This window comes from Peromyscus leucopus, chromosome 7 (assembly GCF_004664715.2).
Source record: "Peromyscus leucopus breed LL Stock chromosome 7, UCI_PerLeu_2.1, whole genome shotgun sequence".
Classification (NCBI taxonomy): Eukaryota; Metazoa; Chordata; class Mammalia; order Rodentia; family Cricetidae; genus Peromyscus; species Peromyscus leucopus.
This window is the reverse complement of record NC_051069.1, coordinates 95,979,669-96,002,515: the sequence shown is the minus strand read 5'-3', so window position 1 is coordinate 96,002,515 and position 22,847 is coordinate 95,979,669. Positions and strand designations below refer to the sequence as shown.

Here is a 22,847-nt window from a genome sequence, read left to right as displayed (position 1 = left end):
CACACGTGTATCATACACATGTTGTATTGTGGGTATGTGGAAGTGACACTCTGATCCAGTTGGGCTGTTATTATGAGGGTTTGTAAATGTAACATGACTTTGGAAACACTCAAGTTTACTAAGAAAAAAATTAATTAGATTTTTTGTTTGTTTGTTTGTTTTTGAGACAGGGTTTCTCTGTGTAGCCCTGGCTGTCCTGGAACTCACTCTGTAGACCAGGCTGGCCTTGAACTCACAAGGATCTGCCTGCTTCTGCCTCTCAAGTGCTGGGGTTAGAAGTATGTGGTGCTACTACCACCAGACTTAAATTAGATGTTTAAAAAGTATATGTATATAAATGTCTTGCCTGCCTGTGCCCCTGATATCCTCAAAGATCAGAAGAAGGCATTGAATCTTCTGAGACTGGAGTTGTCAATAATTGTGGACCACCCTGTAGATACTGGAAACTAAGCCAGACCTTCTACAATAGCAACAAGTGCCCTTTATTATAGAGCCATTTCTCTAGTCCCTGGAAACATACAAGTTTGGTAGTATACTTTGTTGGAAAATTATCTCCAGTGCAGTACTCATTTTAAATTTTCTTAGAAGTGTAAGTCAACATTCCTTCTTGATAAAAACAACAAAAGAAAAATAGAGGGCAATTTTCTTTTTTTCTATCATACTTAGTTATTTAATGTTCTGATCAAAATATAGTCCCCCCCCCCCCCCCCGAGACAGGGTTTCTCTGTGTAGCTTTGTGCCTTTCCTGGAACTCACTCTGTAGCCCAGGCTGGCCTCGGACTCACAGAGATCCACCTGCCTCTGCCTCCCAAGTGCTGGGATTAAAGGCGTGCGCCACCACTGCCCAGCCAAAATAATTAAAAAAAGAAAAATTATAGAAGTAAATTAAATGCAACACACCAAGATGTATGGAATACAGTAGAGAAAGTTCTAAGAGGGAACTTTATAGTTATTAAAGTGCCCACATTAACAAAAAACAAGACATTAACTAAATGCATTATTAAGGTCTTACAAAAACAAGAACCTAGAATAAGCACAAGAAAAAAAAATAATAGGGGGCTGAAGAGATGGGTCTGTAGTTAAGAGCACTTACTACTCTTGTAGAAGATCCAAGTTAAATTTCTTTCTCTTTGTGTCTCTGTATGAAAGTATGTGATAAGATCTATGCAAGATGAAACTTGCCTGGATTTAGATGAGTTTTCTCAGTTGGATTCACAGTGTGATGTAGTGGCAACGTCCCTACCTAACATATACAAGGCATTTGGGTTTCATCCCTAACACTATTCAGAAGAAATAAACAGTGACAACTACATCATAAGAATAAACAAGATGTGAAAATAGTAATGATTAATTTAAAATAAGAACCTTTACAATACCAATAAGAATAGCAAAGAAAGGGCAAAATAAACAACAAACTAAATAGTAATAAAGATGAAATATTTTAAAAGCTAGTGAAAAAAAGGAAATAAGAAGGAAGATGACAAGAGAAAGATCTGTTTGAAGAATAAGGGAAAAAGAAAAAAGTAAAAAAATTTTTTTTTTTTTTGGTTTTTCGAGACAGGGTTTCTCTGTGTAGCTTTGCGCCTTTCCTGGATCTCACTCTGTAGACTGGGCTGGCCTCGAACTCACAGAGATCCACCTGCCTCTGCCTACCGAGTGCTGGGATTAAAGGCGTGCGCCACCAACGCCCGGCGAAAAAAGTAAAAAATTTTAAAGGAGAAAAGAAAAATAAGAAAAATGCACATCTATGTGTATATGTATTCGAGCTAAATAGGTCTAACAAAACTTAGTAAAAATAAAATTATATGAAATTAAGTAAATGTCTTCTGTGTGCCAAGGAGGTTAGTTATATAGGAAAGAATGGTTTTCTCAATCTGTGCTGAACACATGATCTTCTAGTGACCTCTCAGGCTGTGTGTCCTTTGTAAGAACTCAGGCTATGGTGGCTTCCTTTCCTCAGTGCTCAGCCCTGAAACTTGTGCATTAGTTACTTTCCTTGTTGCTGTGATAAAATACTTTATCAACTAATCTAAGGAGGAAGGGTTTATTTTGGCTCACAGTTTGAGGGTATAGTCCATCATGGAGGGAAATCATGACCCTAGGGCCGTGAAGTACCTGCTCAAATTGCATTTGCAGTCAGGAAGCACAGAGATCAATGATCTACTAGCTTTCTTCTTTTTATTCAGTCCAAGACCCCATTATGTGGAATGGTGCTACCAACATTTAGGGTGTATCTTCATTCTTCACCTCTTTTTGGAGATATTTTCATAGACATACCAACAGGTCCATGGTGATTTAAATTCAGCCAAATTGACTGACAGTGAAGATTAATGGTCACATTGTAATGATTTGTTACTAGAGCCATTTATGACATTTCTCAGTTATTTTGCAAATAGGAGGAGAGGCACTACCCTTTTCCCCCCAGCAATTTACCCTAGTATTGTTTTTCTTCACACTCATAGAGCAGTCTGACCCTGCAAACCTATCTGTTTCTGACATCTTTTGTGATGCCTGCTGGAGACAGATAGGGTGATGCTATAGGGTCACCACTTTGCACAGTGAAAATGGGAGGGTAGTATAATGGCAACTTGTTTGCACATTACTACTTCGCAGACTCTGGTGTTTATAGATTTAGCTCCTACGTTCAGTCACATTTGATCACTTCTTGCTTTACTACCCAGCTCCCACAGATGGTTTCCCTAGTTCATAGTCTGAAAGTGAAAGCAACCTTTGTTCCCGTATGCAACTCAGACATACTTACTTCTACATAAACCTCTCAGTGTCTTTTTTTTTTTTTAATTTCTTCAGAATTTTTCCTGTAGGCAAACCAACTTGCAAGGCAAGACACCTGTTCACTTACTCAGTAAACTGATATTTACTATGGGTTCTAGAGATAGGAATATACAGAGACCTCTGGCTCATGACTAAAAGTCTAAGACAAGACCATCTCAAGATGACTCCCCAGGGCCAGTGACATGGCACTTGCCATCAGGCCTGATGACCTCAGTTTGATTCCTAGAATCAATATAGTTGAAGGAGAGACCCAATTTTTACAGGTTATCCTCTGACCTCCACATATGTGGTATAGCACTCGTGGGAAAACTCACATTCACTCACACACTCACTCTTTGTATGTAGGGTGTGTGTGTGTGTGTGTGTGTGTGTGTGTGTGTGTGTGTGTGTGTGTGTGTGTGAGAGAGAGAGAGAGAGAGAGAGAGAGAGAGAGAGAGAGAGATAGATATTAAAAGATGTCTCCCTGTGATCTACGCTATAAGATATTCTGGGAAGAGAGAGATTTCCCCCCAATCCCCCAATCTGGAATAGTACATAGATCCCAGGCCTGTTGTCTTTTTAGACTGATTCATGATTTATAACCTATTTTGACTTTGGTTCTTTCATGTACTTCTGCTATAGATTTTTCATTTGATTCCAGTTTCTACTTAACACTTTTGCCTTCTACTTCTCTTAGTATTTTTGGACTTAGTTGTGTGTTCTTTTCTTGCCTATAGTCTTAAAATTGACACTGGCTGTTCTGTAAGAATGTTTCTACTGTCAAGCTGGAGAGAATAAATCTTTTTTTCTGAACTATGTCATAGATAAAATTTCACACAAATAGTCTTTTCTAAAGTAGTATTGAACAAATGATTCCTTAAGTAAGCCAGTGTTAAAGAGTTCTTTTATCCAGAGAGATCTAAGCATTATAAATATTGATGTAAATTTAAGTTAGTAATAGACTATGGACTATTATAAAAAGAAGCCCCAGGGTTTGAAATTTTATATAGGCTTTTGTTTACTTTTTCCTGAAGCTTGAGGATAGGCTCTGGTGGGCAGAGGAGGGTTTTAATTTGTGTTACAGTTTTGTGTGTATATTTGAAATCCAATTTATTAGAGCTTCAAAGTGACATTGATAATCTCTCATGTCTTTCATGGGAGTTGATGAATGGCTCCTGGCCACTCAACCTGATAGATATCCTTTGTGTTTAGAAGTTCTTTTGTCTTGTATTTTCATTTGTATACACCTTTGACTATTTGGAGATGATAGTGAAATGGATCTTGAGAAACCAGAGTTCTGTATATAGCTTTATTGTGGATGATTTTAGGGCAATGAACATAATCTTGCTAGTCTTCAAATTTTCCTTCTGTAAGATAATTAAAATAGGTCCTTGAAATGATTCTGGGCATGTTTGTGAGGCTGCTTTGAGAGCAGTTAGGAAGGAAGACTCACCCTGAATGTGAGTGCACCATTCTGTGGGCCAGGATTCTCCAATGAATAAAAAGGAGGAAGTGAGCTAAATAGCAGCATTCTTTTTTCTTTATGACCAGCCAGCGTTCTTCATGCTCCTGTTATCATGTCTTTCCCACTATGATAGACTGAATTCCTTTTAAAATTGTCATCCTAATAGACCATTCTTTCCTTCAATTGCTTTTGTCAGGTTTTGTCACAGCAAGAAGAAAAGAAATGAGTGCAATTTGTTTTCATGGAAATTTTAGGTGACTAAATAAACTAATATCCTTTTGCTATTATTTGAAAAATCTCAGTTTATATTCAGGTATGCCATAGTTGGCATTTCTAAAAAAAATGTTCTGTTATAGTTCCTTGAATGTTACTATCAAAACTCAGAAAAGAAGGTATGGATTTTGCATCAGATCTTTAATTCATTTTGCTATTTGTGGCTATAAGTTAACAACAGGCAGTGTAAAAACAGGTTTTAGTTTATACCACCCAGATGAATATTGTCATGTTATTAGGGACCTTGGTATATCATATTATTATTTTTAAAATAATATTGAGATTTTTTTATCAAAAAGTATTTGGAATTCTCTGAGCAAGTAAAAACTTCCTTTATAAGGATACAAATTTGCTACTGTGTTGAAAAGAATGTTTGGAAACTTTTGGATTATAGTGGAGGTTTTTGTTTTTGTTTTTCTCCTTATAGTCCTGGCTGTCCTGGAACTCAATTTGTAGATCAGGCTGGCCTCGAATTCAGAGATCCGCCTGTCTCTGCCTCCTGAGTGCTGGGACTAAAGGCATGCATCAGCATACCTGGTTTATAGTGGCGTATTGAGTAACTACATCTACTTTTATCTCTTGAAAGCACTACAAAAATGAAATACAGGTTGTAAAAATATATCCACAGGATATGGAAAGTTGAGAAGGGATTGAAAGAGTGGAATCACCGTACTTGAGATAGCTGAGACCCTAGGTGCTAATAGAAATAGCTGAGTACTAATCTCATCCATGCTCAAAAGGCATAGGAAATTGTAGACATGAGTACTGGGACTGAGGATGAAATGTATCTCATTTGGTGGTTGTCTTTCTTTTGCTGTGGTAGAAGTTTTGAGATTTCTTTTATTTTTTAATTTTTTATTCTTTGGCAGTTTTATACATTTATATAATGAATTTTAGTCACTTTCAATTCCTTTCCTCTTTTATCTCTTCTCCTTTTGATGAAACTCTTCTTCCAACAAGACTTCTCCCACTTTAATTCCTGTCTGTTAGTCTGTCCATCTATCCGCGCTCACGTGTGTGTGTGTGTGTGTGTGTGTGTGTGTGTGTGTGTGTGTGTGTGTGAGAGAGAGAGAGAGAGAGAGAGAGAGAGATATCAATCTACTGAGTTGCCTATCTTGCACAAACATGAATGGAAGGTTATTTACTGGAGCAGCTTATCAGTGGGTAGTTAACACTACTCAAGAAAGTGACACCCCTCCTCTAGTAACCATTGACTGCCAGTAGTTACTTCAGAGGAGGATAGGGCCCAATGAGCCCCTCTCTTATCCATGATGAAATATTGACAGGACCAATCTCATGCATGTAACCACAGCTGCAGTACATCATGAGTTCAGTGGCCATGTTATGTCCAGAAGATGTCTTTTTGTGGAATAGCTAGCTCTCTATCCTTTGGTTCTTACATTCTTCTTTTGTGCTTTATTTTTCCCTTGGTGGTTACTCTAGAACAAGTGTGTCCAACCTGCAGCCTGTATCCTGTACTTGTCACTCAGGATGTCTAATGAATATGGCCCAACACGTTTGTAGATGACAACGCTGTCAAAAGGTTGGATGCATCTGCCTTAAGAGTGTAAAACATGCAGTTTGGCTTTAGAGTCTACATTAATTTTATGCTTTTATACTGTCAACAATATATGACAATCATAGTGATTAAATTATATTCCCCTTATGTTTTATGTTACTCTTAATTAATTATTTGCTTACTTACTTACCTGTATATGACATACATATGGGGATCAGAGGACAACCTCTGGTACTGGTTCTTTGGTACCTAGAGCTCTGTTATATAATCAGTACTTAAGCTTTCAGGGACCCACCTTTCTCTGCCTCACATCTTGCCATTGCTGTAAGTATTGTAGTTCTAAAGGGAAAGGTATCCTGGCAGTTGGAGGCCAAGGATTACCTACAACTCTGAAGGGAAAGGTATCCTGGCAGTTGGAAGCCAAGGAATACCTACAGCTTGGAAAGGTAAGGTATCCTGACAATCAGAAGCCAAGGATTACCTACAGCTCTGAAAGGAAAGGTATCCCAAGTGTTACAGCTCTGTTCTGGTTGGGGACAGTTTCCCCAGTAAAGTGTTACAGTCCTTGCTCTGGGAAAGGTTTCCCTAATGCAGTCGTAACAACTCTGCTCCAGCAGGGGAGGATTCCCCAAGAGAGGTTGTCACAGCTCTGTTCTTCTCTGCTCTGCTTTGCTTGGGAGAAACGTTACAGCTCTGCTCAGCTTCCCTGGAGTGTAACACTTTGCTCTAGCAAGGGAAAGTTTCCCCAGCCAAAGTGTTCTGTCTGCTCTGCTCCTGCACTGTTCCACTCTGGAGAGAGCTGTTACAGCTTTGCTCTGCTCCTTCCTGCAAAGGTTGTTACTCTTCTCTGCTCCCCTCCAGTGAAAGAAAGTTGTTACCACAAACCTCGCTCACAGATTTATTGGAAGGGAGGATTCCAGGAGAGTGGCTACCTCTGCCAGGGTGGAAAAAGGGCAGGCCCAAACTGAACAGGCCTTATATAGGGTTTCTTAGGGGTGAAACTTTCCAAGGTAGAGATTTGCAGGGTGGGGATTGGTAGCTTCTCAATTCCTGAGCTTGGGACAAGCTCTGAGATGGGTTGCATTAAGTGCTTAGGGATAGGTTGGTTTTTGTGCTCAGGGATTGGTTGGACTTCAGTTCCTGAATTGGTTAGAGGCAGGGTGTGTTTCTTTGGTTCTGATCTCAGGGCCAGGGTTTTCTTCCACTGACCCTTTTTACCCTACATTTGCTGGGGTTGCAGATGTGAACCACCACATATGACTTTTTGTGTGGGTTCTGGGCATCTGAACTCAGGTCCTTATACTTGTGAGGCAAGTGCTTTTACGGATTGAGCCATCTTCTCAGTCCTCTGATCGTCTATTTTACTTCTGTTTGTATTTATTTTCTTTCACATTCATTAACCCTTTCCAGTGCTTTTCCTTTGTTTTTTCTTCATTTGCAAAGTTCTGTCAGAATCATTTTCTTTCCATCTTAAAATTTTCCCTTAGAGCAGGTTGGCTGCATTCTTTTTTCGCCTCTACTTATGTGAATCTCCTTTCAATTTGTCATTGTTTTCCCTAGGTGGGTAATTTTAGTTTGGTGGATATTTTAACATTTAGAGATTTTACTTAATTGGGCTGGCAGGATGTATAAACGTGCTTCTTGTGCAAGCCTAAGGACCTGTATTCAATCTTTGGAACCTGTGTAAAGGAAAGAAGCAACCAGACAAAGTTGTTTTCTGATCTCCATACACATTCTGTGGCACACATGCACCCATCTCCCCACACATCATATCCATACACACAATAGTAAAAACAATACATTTCACTTAATTAATACTTGATTTGCAGAGTTTCTGTTGAAGTCACTGTGTTGTTTTCTCTTAGAGTGGGTCTACCTAGCCTTTAAGCCTCGGAGCTGCTACTTTTCTGGAGCCCATCCATGGCTACCAGTTTACAAAACTGGTAGTCATAGGAGTAGAGATTATATACAAAAATTTGGATTGACTGTAATTCACTTTCTTACAGGATTTTATCCTTGAAGACAACAGTTATTTTGGTAGACTTCAATTTCAACCTCATTGTCTTAGGGAGATTATCATTTTCTAATGGGATATCCTCAGAGAACAATATCAGGTGAATGGAGGAACTCACCTTTACACAGTTCTTTTCTTAGGGATTATAGTGCCTCAAGTCCTATCTGTGGTATTTGTGCTTGTGTTCTTTCATCAGTTTTTTCATGTACTTTAAGTTTTATATTTTCATGAAGTAGTTTACCTGAGAAGGAACCAGAAATTTCACAGATTTGTGTGTGTTTGTGTGTACATGTGGAGGCCAGAGGTAGACATCTGGTATTTTCCTCAGTTGTTCTTCCACCTTGTTTTTGAGATAGAGTCTCTTACTGGTCTGCCCACTGATTTTGACAAAGCTAGCTGGTCCAGGGCTCCTCTTGTCTCTGCCTCCCCAGTGCTTAGATTACAGATGAATGCTGCTGTGCCTGGCATTTTACTAGGTGCTGAGGATCTGAACGCAGTTCTTCCTGATTGTATGGTAAATACTTTACCCACTGAGCCATGTACCCAGCTCTTACAAATGCATTTTTAAGGATATTTTCATTGTAGAATTTTACAAATATCTTCTTGATCAGTGGCAGCATTGTTCAAATTTGTTTAGGGCTCTCCAGAATAGTTTCAATAGAAAATGACTCATTTGAAAGAAAATCTCAGTTTTTGAATACATATTTAGTTTTTGCTGATTATCATCTTTTATAGTAATAGGTCATAAATGAAGACTTAAAATAGCATTAAATTATGTGAATAAATATACAAGATTATTCTTTAGGTTTTTCAGTGAAAATAATGGAAAGATAATTTTGAAAGTCAGCCTTCTGAATAATTATGTTCCCACTTTTTGGGGCTGAATTCTGCTAGAAGTTTCTTAGGTTTTTAATTGGTTGGCACTTTTTTTCTTGCTTATTATTAGTTTATATGATTGGAAAAGAGGCCAAGAATTTGAAGACTGTGCATATTTTTATTGACGTACCAAAGTAAGAAAATATTTTTTAAAGGTTGTAGGTTTTGTTTTTGACCTTAAATCCACAGTTGGTTTCTTACATGACTTTTAGAATGTGCAGTCTAGTCTATCCTTCACAAAGAAACAACTAAAAATCCTTTTTTATTATTACTATATATGCAGGCATGTGTGCCATGGTGCCTAGGTGGAGATCAGAAGACAATGTTGTGGAATTAGTTCTTTCCTTCTGTCTTTACATAGGGCTAAGGATTGAACTCAGGTCACCAGACTTATGCAGCAAATGTTTTTACCTGCTAAGCCATCTTATCAGGCCTGATGGTTTTTCAAAAAATTTAAATCAGACTTAAATTATGGGATGGAGAAGAGATTGTATTTGTTTTTTAAGTATCTGTGCTTTACTGTGATCTCTGTCTACATGGGTATTTGTTACTGTAGTTAAGGGTCAGTAAGTTTGGATTGTTTTACTTTTGTCAATGAAAAATATATTACACCTTTGAAATAAAAGGCTTGAAACTTGTTGAAGGGGATACTATCCTTGAGCTACATTTGGTACTTTTGATCCAATTTGCTTGGTTTGCACCTGGTTTGGCTGCTAATTGTCTCACAGCCTGGCCTGTATAGAGGCTTCATTCTTTGAGTTAACACTGCTCACATTGTTCTGCAGCCTCTCTGTCAATAGCAATTGTAGTGGTTCTTTTTGCCTCTATGAGATAGTATGGTTTCACTTGCATTGGGTGACTATCAAGTTCATTTTATAATCTAAACAATAACGTATATTTAGCAAAGTGATATTCATCAGTATTTGAGATTATACATGGTAAAACTTGTAGTGCAGAATGTGGCATAAGACTAAGCCATTACCAATTTTTATGCATGTGTTTAAATAATTATGCCTTTCACACAAATTAATCTCATATTTATACCAAGACTAAGAATATTTTTTCAAATAGATTTTATTTATTTGTATTTCTCTTATTTATTTGCTTGTTTAATATAACAGAATTAAAATGAAACAAACAAAACAAGTCATATTTAATTTTTCAAGTTGATTTGAAGTGACTTTTAATTTATATATGAAGTGTTTGGTGTGATTAATGAAGTAAAATACAATCCACAGTTAAGAGGACAAATGTAAACCACACAACTCTCACCTCTTCTCACATTAAGTCATCACTGAGCACTTACTGATGCTATCACTGTTGCACTCTGGTGTGCTTCCTTCTTGTATGGTGATTACCTAAGTGTTCTCAGTTTCTTCTTCTTTCGTACTTTAGTGACCTTTAAATAGTTTAGACTATTTTTATGAATTTATTATCTTTGGAAGTATTGTCAACTCAGGTCTTCTTAAACATATGGTTTGCTTCTTGCTCTTCAGCCTAATGTAGTTATTTTTATTTAAAATGGCTTCCTATAATATTCTCATTTTCTTTGTGACCCAATTGCTTAATTGTGCTGTAAATAACTTTTTGTGATGGTTAATCTTATTACTTTGGAGATCTCTAGGTATGTGTTTGAAGGTCTTTACAGAGATGTAATTTAGCTGAGGAGAGAAAATTCACTCTAAATGGGTTGGGGTCTGGAAGCAAAAAGGGAAAAAGGAGGAAGTTAGCTGAGTGCTGGCATGCATACATTTTTTGTTACCTTCCTTTGGAGGTAGTATGACCAGCTGTCCTGTGCCTGCTACAGTGGACTATGTCTCTTCAAACCGTGAGCCAAAATAAATCCTCCCTACAGCTGCTTTGTCAGGTATTCTGTCAGAGTGCAGTAAAAGTAACCATTTACACTCTTACATTAAAAAGCCCTAGTATAAAAGAAGAAATAATATCTATGTGTCAGAAATTTAGTTTGACTTCAGACCTTAATTTTTAATCACATTTGGTTACAAATAACATTTAAATTATTTATTATTGTGTGTATCCATCCATGTATGTGCTCGAACATAGTGTGGTATTTGGGTATGGGCACACATGCCACAGTGCATGTGTCGAGTTTAGAGCACAACTTTGTGGAGTCAATTTTTCCTTCCACTTTTATGTAGTGATCAAATTCAGGTTGCTGTGCTTGTGTAGCAAGCCTTTCTACCCATTGAGCCACCCTGGAGGTTTGTTTGTTTGTTTGTTTGTTTTAAAGAGTTTATGTTTTAAGTATTTTAATGTAGATTTTGAGTATACATCATTGAATTTTATATATTTACTAAATGTATTTAACTTTATTATTTTTAGTGAATGTAACTAGTAATGTTTGCAGTGAAATAGGAATGCTTCACTTTGCTCTCCCCTTGCTGCCGCTGAATTGAATGGAGGTGGTGGCCTCACATGTAATCCACCACCATGACAGAGGAAGGCATTGCTGCAGGAGGTGTAGTGAACATCAGTATTGCTCTACAAGAGGTGCTAAGACCATCCTCACCATGATGCCTAGCTTGTGGCATCTGCAAAGCTGCCAAAGCCTTAGACAAGCACCAAGCCCATCTTTGTGGTTGCATCCAGTTGTGATGAGCCTATGTATGTCAAGTTGGTGTAGGCACTTGTGTTGAGCACCAGATAAACCTAATTAAAGTTGACGACAACAAGAAGCTAGGGGAATGGGTAGACCCCTGTAAAACAGATAGAAAGGGGAAGCCACAGAAAGTGGTTGGTTGCACTTGGGTAGTGGTTAAGGACTATGGCAAAGAATCTCTAGCCAAGGATGTCATCGAAGAGTACTTCAAACACAAGAAATGAATAAGTAAAAATTTCTGCTCATTTAAAAAAATGCTTCACTTTTTTCAGTCATCCTCACTAGAATTACAAATTGAGTAAACAAATTTTATAGCATAGGGCCATTTCTATTCCAAATTGGGCTAATGTTAGAAGAGTCAAAACAGGTCCAGTTAATATTTCAGAGCTCTTGGCTTTACTGTTACTTTTCTACTTTTTTCTTTATTTTGTTACTTCCTATTTATTTTATTTTAGAGGCCTTAAAATCACTTTTAAGGGACATTATGGTTATCATTGATACTACACTTTCTAAGTGGAATTTCAACTCTACTTTTTTTTTTCTTTGTTTTGTTGTTGTTGTTTTGCTTTTTTCTACTTACTTTGTAGCAGCTCTTTGATCGGCTCTTTTCAGCGTAAAATGTTTTATGTATTTCTTGTGTCAGTGAAGGAGTTGTAAGAATTTTTTGTAAACCTGATTTAGAGGACACCCAGTTTGTCTTTTCATGAAACATTTCACCCTCAATAATAGCAGTGTAGACTAAGAACATTTTTTTCTACTAGCCCAGTGTGTGCTTGGGACAGCAAATCAAAAGAGACATTTCAGTTTATTTTAGTCTCTCATATCTCTAATTTGCTTTTCGTATCTTCGTTTTGGCTGAAGTTTCTTTTTAAGCCTTGATAAAAAAAGACAACCAACAGATGGGTAGCTTTAGATAGTATTTTATGTGAAGTTGAGTTAAAAGTAAAAGTTAGCTGTAACAGAGCTGTAGTTCAAATTATGAGAGATTTCAGTGGTGATGAGGGGACTATAGGGTTGCATGTAGTGGGTAGCCATTCCAACCTTGATCTGGAAGTTCCAACCCCCATTGAGGCTTCTGTAACTGTCATGCCTATAAGGCGGGGCCAAGAGAGGACCTTGAAGACCTGAGATCTGGATGTGCTGTCTTCTCTTGTTTCCTGGACCCTGGACGCTGGAGGTAGACCGAGCAGTGTTCTCCAGAGAACACCACCGGACTGTGCTGCGTCTTTCCCAGACCCTGCAACCTACCTATCTCTTCATTTGTAAGTTATGCCACTAAATAAATCTCCCTTTTAACTACGTGGAGTGGCCTTAATAATTTCACCAATAGTTGCAGAGATGGCTTAGTCAATAAAGTACTTGCTGTGCAAGCATTGGATCCCTGGCACCCACAAATAAATCTGGGTGCAGGACTACATGCTTGTAATCCTATCAATGGAGCTCACTAGCCAGCCAGTTTAGATGAGTTGGTGAGCCCAAGGTTTAGAGAGACCCTGTCTCAGAAAAATGAAGTGGAAAGTGATTGAAGAAGACATCCAGTATCCACTTCTGTCATCCACATGCACAGGTGCACATACACATTGTATATACACATGCACATGCATGCACACATATGCATACATACAGACAATATACCAAAATATGGGGATTATAGATAAAGTCATATATGAATAGTGTAGGCTTTATTGATAAATGTGGACAGGTTTTATAGAGAAGAAATCTTTCCTGTTTAATATTGGAAGAGTCGTTTGTTTTCTGTAGGTAGTGAAGCTCTTCATATTCATCTCTGGTTTCAGGTCTAGTGATTGTCATTTTGTTGCAATGATATATCTCCTTAATAGTATGTTTTTTTAATCATCTTGTTGGTGAGAATAGAAGCATAGTTGTTAGTTCATGTATGGATTTGCACTTGTTTTTTTTAAAAAATGTATATCCTAACTTTTTCAAAAGGGACTTTACATAGATCTTTGGACATGTGTGTTTTTGGTCTCCTAGAATCTACACTATATTAAGCAACTTCAGACTTATTTTATAAGCTTAGTCTTTCCTTGAAAAATTTTATCATTAAAAGGCAAACATAGAGCCTTAGTGTTTCTTGTTCCTGTCAACTGTCTCTTATTTACTGAGTTACTGTGTATAAGAGACTATGTAAAGACATTATATGTGTGTTAGTTTAAACTGATTGTACTGGCTGTTTTTTTGTGTCAACTAGACACGAGCTAGAGTCATGCGAGGAAGGAGCCTCAGTTGAGGAAATGACTCTATGAGATCTATCTGTAAGGCATTTTGTTATTTAGTGATCAGTTGGGGAGGGCCCAGCCCATGGTGGGTGGTGCCATCCCTGGGCTGTTGGTCCTGGTTCTATAAGAAGGTGGGCTGAGCAAGCCATGGGAAGCAAGCTAGTAAGCAGCACCCCTCAATGGCGTCTGCATCAGCTTCTCCTTCCAGGATCCTTCCCTGTTTGAGTTCCTGCCCTGACTTCCTTCATGATGAACAGCAGTGCTGAAGTCTAAGCTGTAGATGTAACAGTCTTATTAAATAAGAAACACAGAGCCAAATGCAGAGTTAAAAGCCCAAGAGGTCAGAGCAGTAGCTAAGAGCTGATACTAAAACCACCTTCTTACCACCTGATGTCGCTGCCGTCCTTCCCATGAGAAAAAGACCGACTTTCTGTGTACCTGTCTTTTATTGACTTTCTGTTCTGCCTTCTCATTGGTTGTAAACCCAACTGTAGCTAGAGTTTTCCTGCCTTGCCCACAGTCAAGACAAATCTTTGTCACCCGCCAGTCCCACAGCAGCTCAGACCCAACCAAGTAAACACAGAGACTTATATTGCTTACAAACTGTATGGCCGTGGCAGGCTTCTTGCTAACTGTTCTTATAGCTTAAATTAATCCATTTCTATAAATCTATACCTTGCCATGTGGCTTGTGGCTTGCCGGAATCTTTTAATGCTGCTTGTCAGGGTGGCGGCTGGCAGGTAGTGGGTCCTTCTGCCTTCCTGTTCTTTTATTTCTCCTTTCTGTTAGTCCCGCCTATACTTCCTGCCTAGCCATGGCCAATCAGGTTTTATTTATTGACCAATCAGAGCAACACATTTGCCATAAAGACCATCCCCCAGCACAGCCAAGTGCAGACCATCTCAGACACCTGCACTCAGGCCCGTGGTCCTAATCATCCTCTATGTGGACCTGCTGGGTAAAGCCATGAGGAACCCAAGAACGGGCTCCCACAGGACATACAGAACATCCCACAGCACCCAACCACATGACCTCATCACTGCCTGTCTATACAGACCTCCAGGTCTTCTATGTTTGGTATTGAGATTAAAGGCGTGTGTCTCCATGCTGATGGTGTCCTTGAACACACAGAGATCTGCCTGTCATGTGATCAGGATTAAGGGCATGTGCTACCACTGCCAGACTTCTGCTATGGCTTGCTATTAGCTCTGACCCCCAGGCAATTTTATTTATTAACATACAAATAAAATCACATTTCAGCACAAATAAAATATCACCATACTAAGCCAAATAAACCCTTTCCTCCCCAACTTACTTTTTGGTTATGGTGTTTTGTCATAGCAATAAAAGTCCTAAGACACTGACCAACAGACTTGTCATATGTCATATGGATTTTATCACCCCATATTTTATAGATTCATTCAGTTTTTTCAGCTGCTATACATTTGATTGCAGGTCAGCCACTCTTATCTACTAGCCTCAGCTAGAAAAGAATAAAACACAGTCTGAATTTTCATCAAGAATAAGGAAGAATGGAATAGATAAAAGAACATTTAGTGGCTTAATATGGAGAAAGAGAGGGAAAGTTATGACTTGCATATAGTTTTATATTTTCCCCAAAAGGAGGGAAAAAAACCCCACACCACCACAACAAAATAATAGGAATCAACAGATGCTGCTCACTGATAACTCTGAATATCAGTGGTCTCGATTCCCTAATGAAAAGACATAAACTAACAGAATGGATTCGAAACTCAGGATCCATTCTTCTGTTACATCCAAGAAGCACACCTTAGCTTAGATATCACCTCAAGGTAAAAGGAGGGACAAAGATATTCCAAGAAAATGGACCCAAGAAACAAGCCAGTGTAGCCATTTTAATATCTGACAAAATAGACTTCAACCCAAAACTCCTCAAAAGAGATAGAGGACACTACATACTCATTGAGGAAAAATCCACCAAGAGGATATTGCAGTTCTTTATATCTAGGCACCAAACACAAGGGCACCCAAGTTCATAAAAGAAACACTATTACAGCTTAAATCACATATTGACCTTTACACAGCTATAGTGGGTGACTTCAGTACCCCACTCTTATCTATAGACAGGTCATCCAGACAAAACTTAAGACAGAAATGTTGGCGAGCTAACTGATGTTATAAACCAAATGGACCTAACACAAAAGAATATACCTTGTTCTCAGCAGCTTTCTTCAAAATTGACAATGTTCTTGGACACAAAGTAAGTCTCAATGGATGTAAGAAAATTGAAATAATACCCTGTATCCTATCTGACACCATGAATTAAAGCTGGATATCAACAACAATAGAACAACAGAAATCTTGCAAATTCATGGAAACTGAGCAACTCACTACTGAATGAAAAATGTGTCAAGACAGAAACTGAGAAATTACTTTCTAGTATTGAATGAAAATGAATACACACATTTCCAATATTAGACACAATGAAAGCTGTTCTGAGAGGAAAGTTCATAGCAATAAGTGCCTACATAAAAAATTGGAGAGAGCTTATACTAGTAACTTAACAGTACACTTGAAAGCTCTGGAACAAAAAGAAGAAATCACACCCAAAAAAATAGATGGCAAGAAATAATCAAACTCAGGGCTGAAATCAGTAAAATAGAAGCGTGTGCGCGCACACACACAGGCACACACACATGTGAATCAATGAAACAGAGTTGGTTCTTTGAGATAATGAGTAAAATTGTCAAACCCTTAGCCAGTTTATCTAAAAGATGGAGAGAGCAGATCCAAATGAACAAAATTAGAGATGAAAATGGGGACATAACAGATATCTAGGGAAATCTAGAGACTTTCGTTGTTTTGTTTTTTGGAGACAGGGTTTCTCTGTGTAGCTTTGCGCCTTTCCTGGAACTCACTTGGTAGCCCAGGCTGACCTCGAACTTATAGAGATCAGCCTGGCTCTGCCTCCTGAGTGCTGGGATTAAAGATGTGCACCACCACCACCTGGATATCCAATTAGTTTTACAAGGCCAATTACTGTGATACCCAGACCCAACAAAGAAAGAGAATTACAGATTAATTTTCCTTATGAACATAGATCAGTGATTCACAGCTTGTGGGTTGTGACCTGTTTGGGGATCACCACAGCATGTATTAAACTGTATTAAAGGGTTGCAGCATTAGGAAGGTTGAGAACCACTGACATAGATGCAAAATTCTCAATAAAATACTTGCAAACAGAATCCAAGAATGCATCAAAAAAAAAAAAAAAAAACCCTCATCCACTATGAACAAGTAAGATTCATCTCAGAAATGCAGGGATGGCTCAGCATACATAAACCAGTAAATGTCATCCACTATATAAACAAACTGAAAGCAAAAACCACATGATCATCTCATTAGGCCTTTGACAGAATTCAACACCCCTTCATGATAAAAGGGCTACAGAGATTAGGGATGCAAGGGACATGCCTCAACATAATAAAAGCAGTTCACAGCAAGCCCATAGCCAACATCAACTTAAATGGAGAGAAACTCAAAGCAATTCCACTGAAATCAGGACCACGGCAAGGTTGTCCACTCTCCAGACCTATTCAGTATAGTACTGTAAGTCTTAGCTAGAGCAATAAGACTACTGAAATGAGATCAAGGGAATACAAGTTGGAAAGGAAGTCAAGTGTCTTTATTTGCAGATGATTTGATAATATACATAAGTGACCCTAAAAATTCCACTGGGAAACTCTTACAGCTGGTAAATACTTTCAGCAAAGTAGCTGGATACAAGATTAACTCACAACTTTCAAATGACAGTTTTTTTCTTCCTTTTTTTTAAAAAAAGATTTATTTATTTTTATGTATGAGTGCTCTATCTGCATGTGCAACTTTATGCCAGAAGAGGGCATTAGATCCTACTATAGATGATTGTGAGCCACCAAGTGGTTGCTGGGAATTGAACACAGGACCTCTGGAAGAGCAAGCAGTGCTCTTAACTTCGAAGCCATCTCTTCAGCCCTCAAGTGACAGTTTTTGAAGTGAGTTTGCATTGTTATTCCTGGAGCTGTTGATGAATTGCTCATCCATTTTCTTCAACTAAGTCCCACTTGTGAAAGGTTCAGATTAGCCTCCAAACCGGCACTACTAAAGAGAACCAAGTGATGGAACACACAGTTCTGTGGGGAACATTTTACATCTAGCCTGGATATTTTGAGCATTGGATATCTCTGCTTGTAGAAGAATGAAATACGATCCTATCTCAAATTATTTATATAATCAATTTAAAATGAATTGGTGACTTAAATGTCAGACCCCCCAAACTATAAAACTTCTAGAAGAAAACATAGTGGAAACATTTAATGACTTTGGTTTGAGCAGGGAAATTTTAGATTAGGCCTAAAATGCACATGCTGCAAAAACAAATGCTAATGAATGAGCTTTTGTCAAGTTCAAAAGCTGCTTGCTGTGTAGCAAAGGGAAATAACAGACTGAAGATGTAACCTACAGAATGGGAGAAAATACTTGCAAACTATATATGTGACAAAGAACTATTATCAGGAGTATGAAAAGAACACACTATCAAAGAAGCAAATATTTAGAAATTGAACAAAAGATTCAAGTAGACATTTCTCAAAGGAAAACTAAAGATGCCAGGCAAATTAGCATGTGAAAAATACTCAGCATCACAAATCATCAGGGAAATGCAAACCAAAACCATAGTGTGCTATCATACCCCTGTTAGAATGGGTATTATTAAGAAGAAAAATATAAGTGGATAGGTCTTCGATGTAGACCATCCTGGACAGTATTTCATCACAAAGTCATCAGCCTGTAGAATCTCTGAGTGTTGTGCTGATGGGAGCCCTTGTATGTGTTTCTTTCTTCCAGTGTTTTGAGGCAGGAAACTGTGAGCGATGTTCTGACATATACATAGTGAAGCACTTGAGACAAGAAGACCTACATATAAGAGGTTGTTCAGTGACTGTAAACAACCAAACTTGAAACAAGAACAGTATTTCTCCCAATGAAATATTTGGTTGTGGGTTTTTTTTTTTTTAACTTATGTTGTGTAGTGGGTAGGCATTCCAGCTTTGGTCTGGAAGTTCCAACCCCCATTGAGGTTTTGGTAACTATCATGCCCACAAGGCGGGGCCAAGGGAGGGCCTGAAGACCCGAGGTGCCGTGCTCTCTTGCTGCTGGGAGCCGGGATGCTAGAGGTGAACAGAGGAGAGTTCTCCAGAGAACATTGCTGGACTACTGCTGCGTCTTTCCCAGAACCCTCAACCTACCTATTCCTTCATTTGTAAGTTATGCCATTAAATAAATTTCCTTTTAACTACATGGAGTAGCCTTAATAATTTAACCAATATCTGGCGCCCAACTCGGGCCCCGTGGTCCTAATCATCCTCTATGCGGACCTGCTGGGTAAAGCCACGAGGAACCCAAGAACGGGCTCCCACAGGACATACAGAACATCCCACAGCATGTTGTAATTTTGATGTGACTTGTGGTTGTGGTGGCAGGTGTAAAGAATAAATAAAATTGACTCTCAAGTATTTGAAAAATGCTCAGTATCATTATTGTTAGATAAATGCAGATCAAGTCTACAGTATGATGCCATGTTATTTCAATTAGAAGATATTATAAACAGACAAAAAATAACAAAAAATGCTACTGTTGTGGAGAAAAAAGCAACTCTTATGTACTGTTGGTAGGAATGTAAATTAGTACAGCTATTATGGAGAACAGTTTGGAGATTCCTCAGAAAGCTATAAAATTAGAATTACCATATGATTCAGTTATTCCTGTATTTGGTTGCTATCCAAAGGAGATGAAGTCAGTGTAACAGAGAGTTTCATGTATGCACATGTTTATTGCTGCACTATTCATAATAGCTAAAATAAGGATTCTACCTCTCCAACAAATGAATGGATAAAGAAATGTGTTTTGCATTTCACCACACTGTACTAAAAACTACACTTGAAATTACACCCAACTATAATATCTAGATTGTACAATAAATTAATTTCTGTTCTTAAAAAAAAAGAAATGTGTTTTGTATTCATGATAGAATATTATTACAATGACTGGATCAAAGAAAGTCCTTTCGTTGGCAATACAGTGAATAGAGCTAGAGGACATCATGGTATATGAAGTAATCTAGACACAGAAAGACATTTACTGCCCACTCTTTCTCATATTTAGAAGTTAAAAAAAGTTAACCTGAGGCTGGGCGGTGGTGGCGCACGCCTTTAATCCCAGCACTTGGGAGGCAGAGGCAGGTGGATCTCTCTGAGTTCGAGGCCAGCCTGGTCTACACAGAGAAACCCTGTCTTGAAAAACCTCCTTCCAAGGCGTGTGTCCACGTCCCTCCCCACCCCCAGCTGATAATACTTTTTTGAAGCTATTTAGATAGTGTTTGCCAGGGTTGTGGGGAAAGAAGGTTTGGGAAAAGGTTGACTGCAGGGGAACATGGTATTTTAAATTTTGCTCATGTAGTGTTAATAAATGAATGAACACTATACTTTTAAGGTTCTACCTAGCATTTTGTGTTACCAATATTCCAGATTTAGGTGGTCCAGTGTGTAGTTGGAGCCTATTTTAGTTTGCAACTCCTTAATCAGTTGATTAACGACTGTCTTTTGATCTATCATTCATCATCTGTATATCTTATTTGGTGAGATGTCTAGCTTTATCTTTCATCTATCTTTAAATTTGATTTCCTCTCTTCCCCTTCATTCTACTCCCATCATTTCTTCTTTCTTTCCCTCCTTTTTTCCTCCCTTTCTTTTCCCATACCTGGTTGGCTGATTATTTTCTTCATGTTGAGTTGTGTGCATTCTTTATATATATTTAAGGTAATGGTATTTACATATATATTTGAGGTAATGGTATTTTATCAAATATGTTCATTGTAAAGATTTTCTCCTTCTCAATAGCCTATCTTACTCTCTTTGTTTTTCATAGGGCCAAAACTTTACATTTTTATGTAGTCTAGCTTATCAGTTATTAATGAACCATGCTTTTGGTTTTACATCTAAAAAGTCATCACCGTACCTAATATTACTGGAGTTTTCTCCTGTATTGTCTTCTGCATGTTTATAGTTAGCACTTTACAGTTAGGTGTATGATCCAGCTGAGTTAATTTTTGTGAGGAGTAGAAGCTCTCTCTCCCTCCCTCCCCCCCTCTCTCCCTTCCACTGACTCTCCCTCTCCCTCTTCCCCTCCCTTCCTTCCTGCACAGTTAAGGGTTTTCTTTCTTTTAAAGGAGAGGTAATTATATATTTACCACACTTTTTTGCATGCAGTCATTTGGATAGACTTTTGAGTTTACCTATTGTCAGTAGTGATGTCAAGAAGCCTGGGATACCAATGTCTCTCAACTATTTCTAATGAATACTAATAAGTTTATAAAGATAAAAAGGAAAACCCTGGTATCAGGATGGGGTGTTTAATTTTGATTGGACAGTTAATTAGGGTGACCAAAAGGGGGTTTTTATTGTTGGATTTTCATAGTTTGATAGTTGGACCTTGGTAGTCAGCCTCAGGGGTAGAAGTGACCAAATAATGGAATAGACTTGGGTGGCTAGTTTTAGGAATGTAACTTAATGGTTTTTAGCAAGGTAGGAGGGTATGAGAGGAGTACAAGACCTGCCAGAGCCATGTTTGCCGTGCTTGGACCTGTCAGAGCCCCTTCATTGGACAGTGAGACATATCAATGAGCAATTATTGTTAATTCCTGTTATTTTGTTGGTTGTGGTGTTGGCAGTGTGTGTGTGTGTGTGTGTGTGTGTGTGTGTGTGTGTGCACAATACTTCCCTTTTTTTTGGTATTGTTGGTGTAAGATTATTTATTTCCTGTGTTTTCATGGGTTTAGTTAACCTCTTTGGGTTTGAGTTTACCTTCTCGTACTTTCCCTAGGGCTGAATTTGTAGATAGCTATTGTTTAAATTTGATTTTTATCACAGAATATCTTGTTTTCACCATCTGGCATCTGTGATCTCTTAGAATCTGTAGGATATCTGTCCAGACCCTTCTGGCTTTTAGAGTCTACATTAAGAAGTTGAGTGTAGTTCTAATAGGTCTGCCTTTATATGTTACTTGTTCTTTTTCCCTTGCAGCTTTTAATATTCTTTGTTCTTTATGTTAAATGTTTTGATTATAATGTGGCAAGGGGACTTTCTTTTTTGGTCCAATCTATTTGGTGTTCAGTAAGCTGCTTGTACCTTTATAGGCATCTCCTTCTTTAGGTTAGTAAAATTTTCTTCTGTGATCTTGTTAAAAATATTCTCTGGGCCCTTGTGCTGGGATACTTCTCCTCCTATTTCTATTCTGCTTCTCTTTTAAAGATTTATTTATTTATTATGTATACAGTGTTCTGTCTACATGTATGCCTGCACGCCAGAAAGGGGCATCAGATGTCATTACAGATGGTTGTGAGCCACCATGTGGTTGCTGGGAATTGAACCCAGGACCTCTGGAAGAACAGCCAATGCTCTTAACCTCTGAGTGATCTCTCCAGCCCTATTCCTATTATTCTTAGATTTGGTCTTTTCCTAGTGTCCCAGATTTTCTGGATGTTTTGTGTCAGGAATCTTTTAAATTTAACATTTTCTTTGACCAATGTATCTATTTCTTCTATTATGTCTTCAATGCCTGAGATCCTCTCTTCCATCTCTTGTATTCTGTTGGTGATGTTTGATCTGTAGTTCCTGTTCTCTTACCTAGATTTTTCATTTCCAGAATTCCTTCTGTTTGTGTTTTCTTTATTGTTTCTATTTCTATTTTCAGGTCTTGAACAGTTTTATTCGTTTCCTTCAACTATTTGTTTATTCTTGGCTTTCTTTAAGGGATTTATTGATTTCTTCTAATTTTTTGATTGTCTTTTCCTCAATTTCTTTAAGGGAATTATTAATTTCCTCTTTAAAGACCTCTGTCATCTTCAGAAAGTTGGTTTTAAGGTTGTTTTCTTATGCTTAGCTGTGTTGGAATATTCAGGGCTTGCTGTAGGAGGATAGCTGGGCTCTGGTGGTAACTGTTGCCTTGGCAGTTGTTGATTGTGTTCTTAGCTGGCCTCTAGGCATCTGGGT

At 38.2% G+C, this 22,847-nt stretch overlaps 1 protein-coding gene and 1 pseudogene across 5 annotated transcripts in view; both read left to right on the top strand.

The window, feature by feature from the left end:
* The window catches only part of Dock3 (dedicator of cytokinesis 3), a 351,820-nt gene that overhangs the window by 22,834 nt on the left and 306,139 nt on the right, over window positions 1-22,847 (top strand). The window lies entirely within an intron of this gene.
* On the top strand, window positions 11,353-12,624 carry LOC114710999 (annotated as a pseudogene).